Genomic DNA, 12,382 nt, shown 5'->3' on the forward strand with positions numbered 1-12,382 from the left:
AGCGACACAAGCAAATAACCACAAAAAAGACCTCAGAAGACCAGGAAGACTGTGACCAGTTATCAGATACCACTCCGGAATCGGAATTCAAAAATAGTGGTATATTCAAGGTCCAATAATGAATATGTTAGTAACAAAGTGGATTTACCAAAAATAACGTGTCCAAAGAAAAAAGCCAATATTTAAAAGTCCAAAGTTGCTTTAATAATCCACAGCCAGTATTCAAAAACGAGCGCTTTCGCCTGGCGCATCCCAGGCTTTATCAAGTTATAATATGCTGTGTGGCCATCCCCTTTATTTATACCATAGGATAGGCCATCCAATTAATTAATTAACAATTTAATACATCAATTAATCAAAAAAATGACTGTTTTAAAATAAATATACCTACACCATAATTAAAAAGTGCATAAAATAGAATAAATAAAATGACTAATACACACTGTGTAACAATTAAGTTAGCAATAATGCCAACATACGTTAAAAATAGCTACACATACTTGAACCTTTGCGTAAAACGCCTCAAACATAAATGCTGTGTTAGCATTAAAAAACTCTGAGAACTAGAGTGTTTGTTGACCATTATCGGACACCCTACTATATAATGTTATAGAAATGCGATAGCAATATTTGTTATGTTATAAATTAAACAACAACCTCATTTAAAGCCTAAATACCAGCATGAAGATACTGAGTCACCCCTTATACAAAACAAATACCTAAAAGAGTGAATAGCCCTGAAAACCACACTACTTCCAATCAAAGCCCAAAAGATGGTAACAAGAGTACTAGATGATACAATAAATAACTGCCCCATCATAATTTATTACTTCTAATTTTGAGTACACTTTTAAGACTAACACTATCGTTCAGTCCAGGGAATCTTGTGGCGTCTAAAACTAGTTGCCACATAAGTTCACAATGTTCAAGAAAATTCTCCCAGTCTCCCCCTCTAGGGTCATGACTGACCCTTTCAAGAATGAAAAATTTAATCACCATGTTACTACACTTTAAAGAGTGCTTGAAAAAAGCATTACTCTCTTTTTTCTTTTCAATATCATATGTGTGTTCGTATATTCTTTTTCTAATGGTCCTAGTTGTTTTTCCCACATAAAATGCAAAACACTCAACACATATACCCAGATACACCACCCCGAATGAATTACAATTAAAATGTTCCCGTGATCTCAACATACGGTTTCTAGATGGAATAAAGACGTGGTCATCATTCAAGAGGAAAGGGCATTGGTTGCATGCCCCACATTTATAGGAACCATTCTTTCTAAGTGTATTGGTGCTGTTGGCAATACAATGATTGTGTCCAACTTGCTCAAACATATCTTTTAAGTTCGTATCACGTTTTCTGATTGTATTTTGTCTGGTAAAAAAGATTTAATGTCATCTTGAGACGTTAGTATGGGCCAGAACATATTCATTGTATTTTCAATACGTTCTGAATCCTCAGAAAAAGTGTATACAAAACCTCTAGAGGTATCTGTATGCCCCTGTTTATTATTACTAGGTAACGGAAGACCATGTCCTAGGAGTGGGGGATAATGCGAATCTCTTTTTGCTTTAATTTCAGCCACACATGCATTGATCAACCAATCAGGATACCCTCTCTCTTCAAATAAGGTAGCTATGTACAAAATTTCATTCAAAAATAAATTCAAGTTACTACACATCCTTGAGGCACGTATCATCTGTCCTCTGACTATTCCTCTTTTAGTATAATGTGGATGGAAACTGTCGAAATGCAAAAATGCATTCGAAAATGTTTCCTTTCTGAAAATCTGGGATGTAAATGTATTATTGCTCCTGTCCTTCACAAGTGCCACATCCAGGTAATGGAGGGAGTGCTCACTGAGTTTGTAAGTAAAAGCTAAAAAATTGGTGGAAGAACTGATATAATTGTAAAACTCCAGGAAACTGTCTTTAGGACCTTGCCATAATAGACAAATGTCATCCAGGTAGCGCTTATAAAAAATAATATTGTTCTTCCAGTCAGATGCATGAATGACCATAGACTCCCATTTATGCAATACAATGTTAGCATAGGAGGAGGCACATGGAGCACCCATGGCCACCCCCTTGCACTGCCTAAAAAATTCCCCACTGAAAAAAATATAATTATTATTCAAAATAATTTCCATAAATTCAACTATTAAATTGACCATGTTGCTATTAAACCCTGATTCAGTGACCAGAATCTCCGTAAACCACTCGATACCAATACTGTGAGGTATACTGGGGAACAATTCGGTAACGTCAATAGTTATCATTAAAAGATCAGGATGATAACTATCCATGGGAATGCTGGCTAAAAATTCCCAAGAATCCTTACAAATATGGGGCAGTGAAGAGACAAAGCTTTTTAAACTGTGTTCCACAAATTTACTCAAAGGCTCCGTGATGCCACCTGCCCCTGATACCACCGGACGAAATTTGAGGGGTTCTAACCCTTTGTGAACTTTCGGAATTCCGAATATGATCGGAATTTTAGGGTTAGAAACATGTAAGAAATTGAAAAACCTCTCATTAATACATCCTTGTAGTAAATGATCTTTCATCAGATAATTAATCTTGGCATATGCTACATTGACTTCATTCCTAGATACTTGTTCATATGTATTATCCTATGGTATAAATAAAGGGGATGGCCACACAGCATATTATAACTTGATAAAGCCTGGGATGCGCCAGGCGAAAGCGCTCGTTTTTGAATACTGGCTGTGGATTATTAAAGCAACTTTGGACTTTTAAATATTGGCTTTTTTCTTTGGACACGTTATTTTTGGTAAATCCACTTTGTTACTAACATATTCATTATTGGACCTTGAATATACCACTATTTTTGAATTCCGATTCCGGAGTGATATCTGATAACTGGTCACAGTCTTCCTGGTCTTCTGAGGTCTTTTTTGTGATTATTTGTATGTTCACTGCTTGTCTGCTTGTTTTGCTACAGTTTTACCAAAATATTTATTGTTACTCGACTTTGGTTTAGAGTTTTTCCATGGACTTTCATTAAAGCTTTTTCCGTTTTGGACTACAGTTTCAGTCGAATGTACTAGTTTGTTGGTGACCACTTTTTTTGGAGTTTCTATGTCTAAGAAACCGACGGATGAACCACGTGCTCAGGCCCCTGTACCTAAAAAACAGATGATCAAAATGGCTGAGGACTTAATTACCTTGATCAGGGGTTCTCAACCCTACCCCCCCCCCCCCCCCCGATGAGGCCTAGGCAGGACACTGATTATGAATCTTCAGATCAGGTTTCTATTTCTTCTGATCAGGAATTTTCTATACTGTCCTATGAGGATTCAGACGCAGAAGAATCCATCCCATCTGCATCTCCTCCTGAGGATTATTCTTTTGGAGAAACCTTGCATACTTTAAGGGAACATTTTCATTGGGAAGAGTCAGGATTTCTCATAATCAAAAAAGAGGCTTAGGGATTTCCTTCTTCCTCAGCATAGGCCTTTGGCTATACCTCCTGTATTAGACATTGTTGATGATGTGTTTTTGGAATCAAGCATGGCTCTTAATTCCTTACCTCCAGCCCCTAGTAAGCCAGACAGATATTACAGAGTTCCTGACTCCCACAAATTTTTATTCCGATATCCTGCTGCTGATCCTGAAACTGTCTCAGAGGGTCCCAGAGGTGTAAAGGCCACTAGAGCCAAGAATACTACCCCCTACGATAGAGATTCCAGGGTGCTGGATAGATGGGGATAGAAGGTTTATACGTCTGCAACCTTGGCAATTAGAGCCTTAAACTGCCAGTTTTCATATGCTTAAATATCAACAGCATGTCATGGGATTATTGAAACAGAAAATGATGTTGATTTCTGAATGTGCGGAAAATGAAGAATTACAGGAATTATTGCATGCAGCAGAACAGGTTGGAAAGCTTACAATGTGGTTTTGATTCCTTGGAGGCCTCTTGCAGGGTCACAGTTACTGGATCTGTGATTAGAAGGCATGCCTGGCTCAAGGAGCAAAATCTGCCTGATCATGTTAAAGCTAAATTGTTGGATGCACCTTTACAGCATGATATACTCTGTTTGGTAATAAGGCAGAAGAGGGTTTTAAAGAAAATGGAAGACAAAGCTAAATCTAGGCAAACTGTAAAAGATTTTTTACAAGTGCAGCCACCCAGATTCAGTAGACACTGGCCTACTAAACATTGGTCCTTTCCTGTGTCCGACAGAGCCTCTCAAGGCAAATCCAGGCGCTCAAAAGGCTCTCGATACCAATCACAGGGTTCTTACAGGTCAAAGCAGTGGGGTGCCTCTACCTCCAAATCTCGTGGAAACAAAGCACAACCCCTACAGTAAGCAGTCTGAATTACTTTCCCTGTACCATCACCAAGCACTTATATTTTGGCAGCCCCCTTGGGGGGAAAATTAGCACTTCATGCTCAAACTTGGCAGTTAATAACCCAGGACAAGTGGGTATTAAACATAGTATCCCAGGGGTACAGATTTCCTTTCCATACCTTGCGAATTCCAAACGGTTGGCCAGATCTGCCACAAAATCAACGGGCAGGGGCTCAGAAACAAGTTACGTCCCTCATGGATATGGGGGCTATTCAACCAGTACCAGAACAGGAAAAAGGACAAGGTTTTTATTTAAGTCTTTGAGAAACTTACTGGTGAGGTATTGGGGATGGAGAAGAATTGTGATGTCAAAACAGCTTTCCTTCATGTTTAGGGATGACCAAAGTTGCCCATCCAAGTGTGAGCCTACTACAGGAAAGGAAGAGGTAAGTAAGCTTTGGGTAAATTTAACATTAGAAAAAAAATGGCAGGGAGGACAGAAGGGAAGTCTGTGGGGATGTTATGGGTTTATAAGTTCATGGGTTGTTATTAGGCTAACTACCACTAGGCCCTTATAACCCTAGTAACTCACCCCAAACCATTTGGGTGTCCCAGGTATCATGGGGGCATATTAGTAGGCAGGTAGCTAAGGATTTATTGGGCCTGTTAATTAGGATAATACCTCTCTTGTTGCCAGCCTCTGTCCATAATTGACATAGGAGCCAGACCAAGGGTAAATATACAATTTCTACCAGTTGTCAAGGTTTTGTTTGAATAGGGTCAGGGATGAACTGTGTTTTACATGGATAGGTAGCCTGTTCCATGGTATGGGGATTCTTTTTCTAACCTGAAAGCTTTGTGTTTTAACTCAACTTTTTGTTGTTTGGATTCCTTTGGACTTCGTTTCAGTGCTTTCTTTATTGTGATTCTTTGAGATGGCACATCTCTCCAGCACATTGTGTTTGTCACAAGTGAAGCTCATACCTCTGGATCTACTGTTTCTAATGCTGTTTGTTTTGTGCATGTGCAACAGATCCATCAGGGCTGTGTCTTAGGAAGCCCTGTAAACCAGGCAAAGCTACCCTGTAGGAAACTGAATACAGAGAACAGAGCCTTTAAGTGGTCAGTGTAGGACAAGCATATTCATGCCATGAATTCTCCTGGTGAGAAAACTTTGTGGGTGTTCCAGCTTTTGCAAGTGTCTGGTTAGAGATCTGGTACTGAGAGCATTGTATTCAATGATAGAGCTGATGAGGACCAAGTAGAGTGGTACTATAGTTTCCTTGGACCTGGATACCGTACCCTTACCTATAAGTTGGGTGACACAGAATGATTTTATAATTATCTTAGCTACATGTTGGTCAAAGGCCACATTGCTCTCTGCACATGTTCCCAGATCCATTACTACTAGATCAACTTTTAACAGTGTTTTTTCAGTGGAGTAATTAACTTAGGTTGACCGTTTCCGAAAGGGCATTATAATGCATGTTTTGGCATTGAGTTTTAGGCCATGGCTTTGGCACAAGTTATTTGTGCGAGTTAAACCCACTTGCAAGATGTTTGTGTCTTGAGGAATCTAAAATAGTTAAAAAAACAAATATGTAACAAACTTCCGACCAACAAAGGCACTAAAACAAGAAGCAGTCACTGCCAACCACTGAATAAAAATAAACTGGAATGTTTAGTGCATTCGTCTTTACTCTTAAAACATTGTGAAGAAGACGTTCATCGTGTTACACTGCTGCAGTCATTACACTTGGGTTATCCTGCCGTCAGGCGGTTCCCCAGTCGGCCTGAGTTCCAAAGTCTTGGTCCAGCGTCCGTTGCTGTCACCTCCTCCCTGACGTCAGTGCGACAGGGGTATAAAAGATGCAGCCGACTCCATTTTCTTCAGTCTTTCTTGCCGCGCGATGACCGAAGCAAAAGCAGTTCACAAGTGCCAGTCGGCCGACTCCTGAGATTTTCATTCCGAATCCAGAACCAAAGTCTTCTACAAAGCTAAGTACCCCGTTGGGGAAACTTTTTTTTTTGCCTCAGACCGATGTCAGTAAAAGTTAATAACTGTATTTCTTGTGAGAAACAAATACCTCATAAGGATTTCCATTCCTATTGTATCCCATGCCTAGGCCCAGACCACGACGTCACTGGTTGTCGGTTTTGTGCTAGGTTTAACAAGCGCACTATTAAACATCTATTTGATTTTGCCCGACATTATTTTGGCAGAAAATTCAATTACACCATGCCGTCGAAACGTCCGACTACCAGAATACATAAAAAGCGCAAAGGCAAGGACAGGCATCTGAGGCCCAAAACTGACAATGAGGCCTCTTCTTGGCTGGTCGCCTGTTCTCTGGTTTTCAGCGAGGCGCCTTCACAGCCCCTGACGACCACTTCTGCAGAACCACAGGCCACCTCTGACTCCCACATGGAGCTGGCTGGGCCTTCGGATGCACAAGTTTTTCAGCCTACCGAAACTAACCCTTCAAGGGGAACCGAAGTAGCTGAGCAATCCACAGCTTCAGAGGGTGTTTTCAGACCTACTCAGTTACGCATTAAACCCTCTGCCAAGTCTAAGCCTCCCTTAAAAACAAAGAAACAAAGCATTCTCCAGGACAGGCCTCCATGCCTAAGAAACAAATGCTCAGAATGGCCGAAGACCTTATCACCCTGATCAGGGGGTCCCATCCCCCTCCTGATAAAAGGCCCAGACAGGATGCAGACTATGACTCATCCAACCAGGTGTCCATTTCTTCAGATTCATCCTCAGACCTAGGGTATTCCTTACCCCCTTATGAGGATTCTGATGCTGAGGAATCAATTCCATCAGCCTCTCCACCTGAGGACTACTCCTTTGGGGAAACCTTACGTACCATGAGGGAGCATTTCCATTGGGAAGGCCAGGATTACTCATCCAAGAAAAGGCTCAGAGACTTCCTTTTATTACCTCTGCACAGACCCCTTGCTATTCCACCAGTGTTAGATATTGTGGATGATGTGTATACTGAATCCAGCTTAAATCCTGACTCCTTACCTCCAGCCCCAGTTAAACCTGACATATATTACAGAGTCCCTGACTCACACAAATTTCTGTATAAAAGCCCTGTTGCTGACCCTGAAACTATTTCTCAGGGAACCAAAGGGATTAAGGCCTCATCAGCAAAAAAAACAGTTCCCTTTGACAGAGATTCCAGAGCATTAGACAGATGGGGAAAGAAAGTATATACGTCTGCAACTTAGCAATAAGAGCCTTAAATTGCCAGTTTCACATGCTAAAATATCAGCAATTTTTGATTCAGTTGAAACAAAAAATGCTTCCAGATTCAGATCCTCGTAATTTTAAAGAAATGCATGATTTATTGCATGCAGCTGAACAAGTGGGAAAACATACTTTGCAATGTGGTTTTGATTCTTGAGGCCTCCTGTAGAGCAGCAGTTACAGGCTCTGTCATTAGAAGGCATGCTTGGTTAAAAGAACATACGTTACCAGATCATGTTAAAGCAAAATTATTGGATGCACCTTTGCAGCGGGATGTGTTGTTTGGAGTTAAAGCAGAAGAGGTATTAAAGAAGATGGAGGATAAGGCAAAATTTATGCAAACGGTGAAGGATTTCTTACAGGTTCAGCCTCCTCGATTTAGCAGAAATTGGCCAACAAAGAATTGGTCCTTGCCAGTTACAGACAGACCTCAAAGGGGCAGATACAGACGTCCCAAGAGGTAGAGGTCAACCACAAGGTCCTTACAGGCCTCGACAATGGGATGCAGCAGGCTAGAAGGAAGGGGAAGACAGGCCCCAACCATATAAAAAGCAGCCTCAATGATTTCCCACTACAGCTGCCAAACAGCCCTCTCTTGGCAACCCCCTTAGGAGGAAAACTGGCACTTTTCTATCACAATTGGCATTGGATCACCAAAGACAAATGGGTTCTCAACATTGTATCTCAGGGTTACAGTTTCCACTTTTACACTCTGCCAAGGTTAAACGGAATGCCAAATCTGCCACCAAATCAATGGGCAGAGGCTCAAAAACAAATTACAGCACTCATGGACATGAGAGCTATTCAAAAGGTACCACTACAGGAGCAAGGGCAAGGATTTTACTCAAGACTCTTTCTGGTTCCCAGAAAGGACAAAGCCTGGAGACCCATTCTGGATCTTTCTTCTCTAAACACTTATCTAGATGTTCCGAAATTCAAAATGTTGACACTACAGCAGCTTCTTCCCATGCTGGGCAAGAAACCTTGGCTCTTGACCTTGGACCTCAAGGAGGCATACCTGCATGTCCCTATCAGACAAAACTGCAGAAGAGATACCTCAGATACATAGCTGGTTCAATGCATTACCAATTCTATGCACTGCCCTTTGGCTTATCTACTGCGCTCAGGGTCTTCACAAAGTGCCTGGCACCAGTAATTGCATTTTGCAGACAGAAAGGAATTCATATTTATCCGTACCTGGACGACTGCCTGATTCAAGCAGAGAGCAAGGGCATTCTTCTAAAGCATCTGGCATTCGTAAAAAAGTTAAGTTGCCTAGGGCACACAGTAAACGAAAAGAAATCAAAACTAGTGCCCTCACAAGTGATAATATTCCTGGGTGCCAGCTTGAACACAACTGCCAAGATGGCTTATCTCACGCCAGACAAGCAAGGACAACTGGCTCAGTACTTTTAATTGATGGCAACAAAGACCCGACTCCCTGCAAGAAATATTCTGCAGGCCTTGGGCTACATGGCATCTTGCATACTATTAATTCCATATGCCAGACTGCATATGAGGAAACTGCAGTGATACCTAAAGTGTGTCTGGTCTCAACACTGTCAAAGTTTGAAAGCAGTTATACCACTAATTCCGTGCCTTCAACAGGAGTTTTGATGGTGGGCTCAAGCTTGTCACCTCAACAAGGGACAGCCTTTCACTCAACCCACAGCCAGGCAAACACTGACAACAGATGCATCGGATTACCCCTGGGGAGCACACATGGCAGGAAAATGTATTCAGGGCGAATGGCCCGCAGAACAAAGGCATCTTCACATCAATCAAAAAGAGATGCTAGCTGTACAAAATCCCCTTACAGCTATCAAGGACCTGCTGCATCCAGGACAACTATTACTAATGACAGACAACACCACAGTTATGTGGTACATAAGCAAGGGGGCACACACTCCTACCCCCTCTGCAGACAAGCCATGACCTTGTGGAACACAGCTCTACACTACCAAGTTCATCTGCAAGCACAGTTCCTGCCAGTTGAGAAAAACACACTGGCAGACTACTTAAGCAGAAACATCAGGGATCCCAACAAATGGGAATTGAATCCACAAATATTCAGAATGATAACACAGAAATGGTGGAGCCCGGACATAGATCTGTTTGCATCCCCAATGAATAACCATCTACAGAAATTCTGCACAAGGAGTTACCATCCACAAGCATGGAAAGTGGATGCCCTCTCATTCAGCTGGAAAGACCTACAAGTATACGCTCTCTACCTCTCTTTCCAAAGGTACTCATAAAAGCCAGGCATGAAGAGCCAAAGATGATCCTGATTGCACCAGACTGGCCACGCCAGCACTGGTACCCAATCTTAAAGAAATTAGCACAAGAACCACCTTGGATTTTGCCTCAAATCCCACATCTGCTGACTCAGCACAACAATCATATACTTCACAGCCAGCTAAAGACCTTAAACCTAGCTGCATGGAAAATTCCTTAGTTAAGCAAGCAATGCCTCTCTCCAAAGCTGTTATCGATGTCATTCTGGAGGCCAGAAGGCCTAGTACCAGGAAAGCCTATTCAGATAAATGGAAGAGATTCTCTGCCTGGAACCAGGCTCACAGCCTTGACCCTCTTGTCCCAAACATTCCTCAGATACTACAATATTTAACTGAGATGCTGGACAAGGGCCTCTCCTTTTCATCCATCAAGATCCACGCCTCTGCCATTTCTGCTCATTGTAACACAGATCCACCAATTTTCTCTAATCCTTTGCTAAAACAGTACCTTAGAGGGGCTAAAAACATATGACCGCCCCGTAGAGCACCTACTCCAACTTGAGACCTCAACTTTGTTTTGGAAAAATTAACTTTACCTCCTTTTGAGCCAGCTAACACAGCAGAATTAAAATATATCTCTTGGAAAACTGCTCTGCTACTGGCAATAACATCAGCACGAAGAATTTCAGAATTACAGGCACTAATAGCAGTGGAACCTTTCCTCATTTTCCACCAGGACAGGGTGTCTTTAAGAACTAACCCTATGTTTATGCCAAAGTTGGTATGAAGTGTGGCTCTAAACTAAACTATTCACTTGCCAACTTTTTATCCAATACCACAGAATAAAGGGGAGAGAGACTATTGCATTCTTTGGACATTCACCGGCAGTTACGCTTCTACTTGGACAAAACCAAAGCTTTCAGAAAATCTGAGCCATTATTGGTAGCATATGCTGCAGGAGCACAAGGAAAAGCCATTTCAAAACTGTTTCAAAATGGATAGGACATTGTATACATTTCTGCTATGCACACCATGAGAAACCTGTACCTAGCAGCATTAGATCTCACTCCACCAGGGCAACAGCCACTTCAACTGCCTACCTCAGAGGAGTACCTACCAAGGATTTTTTGGAAGCAGCAACATGGAGTTCTGTGCATACCTTTACCGAGCATTACCATTTGCCTTTATACTCCATATCCAGAGCTGGCTTCGCCACTGCTGTGCTGCAGGCCCTTATAGCCACCCATAATGCCTTATAGAACCAGCCACCCTACCTCAGCTTTGGGATTCCACCCAAGTGTAATGACTGCAGCAGTGTAACACTATGAACATAGTACAGTTTTGTACCTACCATAAATGTAGATGTTCGAGTGTAAACACTGCTGCAGTTTGGGTTACCCTCCCTCCTCCCCCTCTTACTTGTTGGTACGTACCTATGTCTTCTACCCTCCACTACCTATGGGGAGTATTTGCTGGTAACTGAAAGTTGTTTGCTTTTCTTATGTGTACTTTACTAGCAATTTAAATTGCCTACCTATTTAGGGGCACCCGACATCTGGGGCAAGAAAAACTAAAGAAAATGGCATCGGCTGCATTTTTTATACCCCTGTCGCACTGACGTCAGGGAGGAGGCGACAGCAACCGACGCCGGACCAAGATTTTGGAACTCAGGCCGACTGGGGAACCTCCTGACGGCAGGATAATCCAAGTGTAATGACTGCAGCAGTGTTTACACTCTAACATCTACATTTATGGTAGGTACAAAACTGTACTTTCTTCATAGTAAAAAGAAGTAAAGTGCTAAATGTTATACTTTATTTTATTCAGTGGTTGGCAGTGACTGCTTCTTGGTTTAGTGCCTTCGTGTTGGTCGGAAATCTGTGATAGCTCCCAGTTTACAGTCATCTTTGAACTTGGTGAGCCAGAGATCTCTAATGTTAGCCTTGACTTCTGAGAAGGAGATGCCAAACAACAGCAGACCCACTGTAGAGTCCTGGGGTAAACCACTGTTGACCGGTTTCTTGGTGGAGGTGGTCTCAACCATCCTGACTTCTTGGGTTCAGTCTATGAGCCACTGGAATCCATCAAGATGTTCTTTGTGTTTCACTATTGCAGTCATTACATTTGGGTAATCTGCTGGCAGGTTGTCCTCAGTCGGCCTGAATTCCAAAGTCTTGGGTCCTGCGTCATTTGCGGTCTTCTCTTCCATGACGTCAGGTCGTCCGTCAGGGGTATAAAACATGCAGCCAATGCCATTTTCTTTAGTCTTTCTTGCTGCGCGGTGCCCAAAGCAAAAGCATTTCTCAAGTGCCGGTCGGCTGACTACTGAAATATTTGAGTTTGAGTTTCAGACCCGAAGTCTTCACTAAAGCTAAGTACCCCGTTAGGGAAACTTTTTTCTTCCTTTTTACCGATGTCAGAAAAAGTTAATTGTATTACTTGTGGGAAGCAAATACCTAATAAGGATTTCCATTTATACTGTAATCCTTGACTAGGCCCTGATCACAACGTGCCTGGCTTGTCGGTTTTGTGCTAGATTTAACCAACGCACTATTAAGCGTCGGTAT

At 42.0% G+C, this 12,382-nt stretch overlaps 1 protein-coding gene and 1 long non-coding RNA gene across 5 annotated transcripts in view; one reads left to right on the top strand and one right to left on the bottom strand.

Annotated features, from left to right (window-relative positions):
• Positions 1–12,382, top strand: part of PHRF1 (PHD and ring finger domains 1) — a 1,670,136-nt gene that overhangs the window by 629,933 nt on the left and 1,027,821 nt on the right. The window lies entirely within an intron of this gene.
• Positions 9,723–11,273, bottom strand: LOC122791397. The gene is made up of 3 exons (XR_006363160.1): positions 11,262–11,273; positions 10,532–10,536; positions 9,723–9,804 (listed from the first exon to the last, which is right to left on the bottom strand). It is a non-coding gene; the product is annotated as an uncharacterized LOC122791397 (long non-coding RNA).

Source organism: Protopterus annectens, chromosome 17.part0 (assembly GCF_019279795.1).
Source record: "Protopterus annectens isolate FY-2018-M chromosome 17.part0, PAN1.0, whole genome shotgun sequence".
NCBI lineage: Eukaryota > Metazoa > Chordata > Ceratodontiformes > Protopteridae > Protopterus > Protopterus annectens.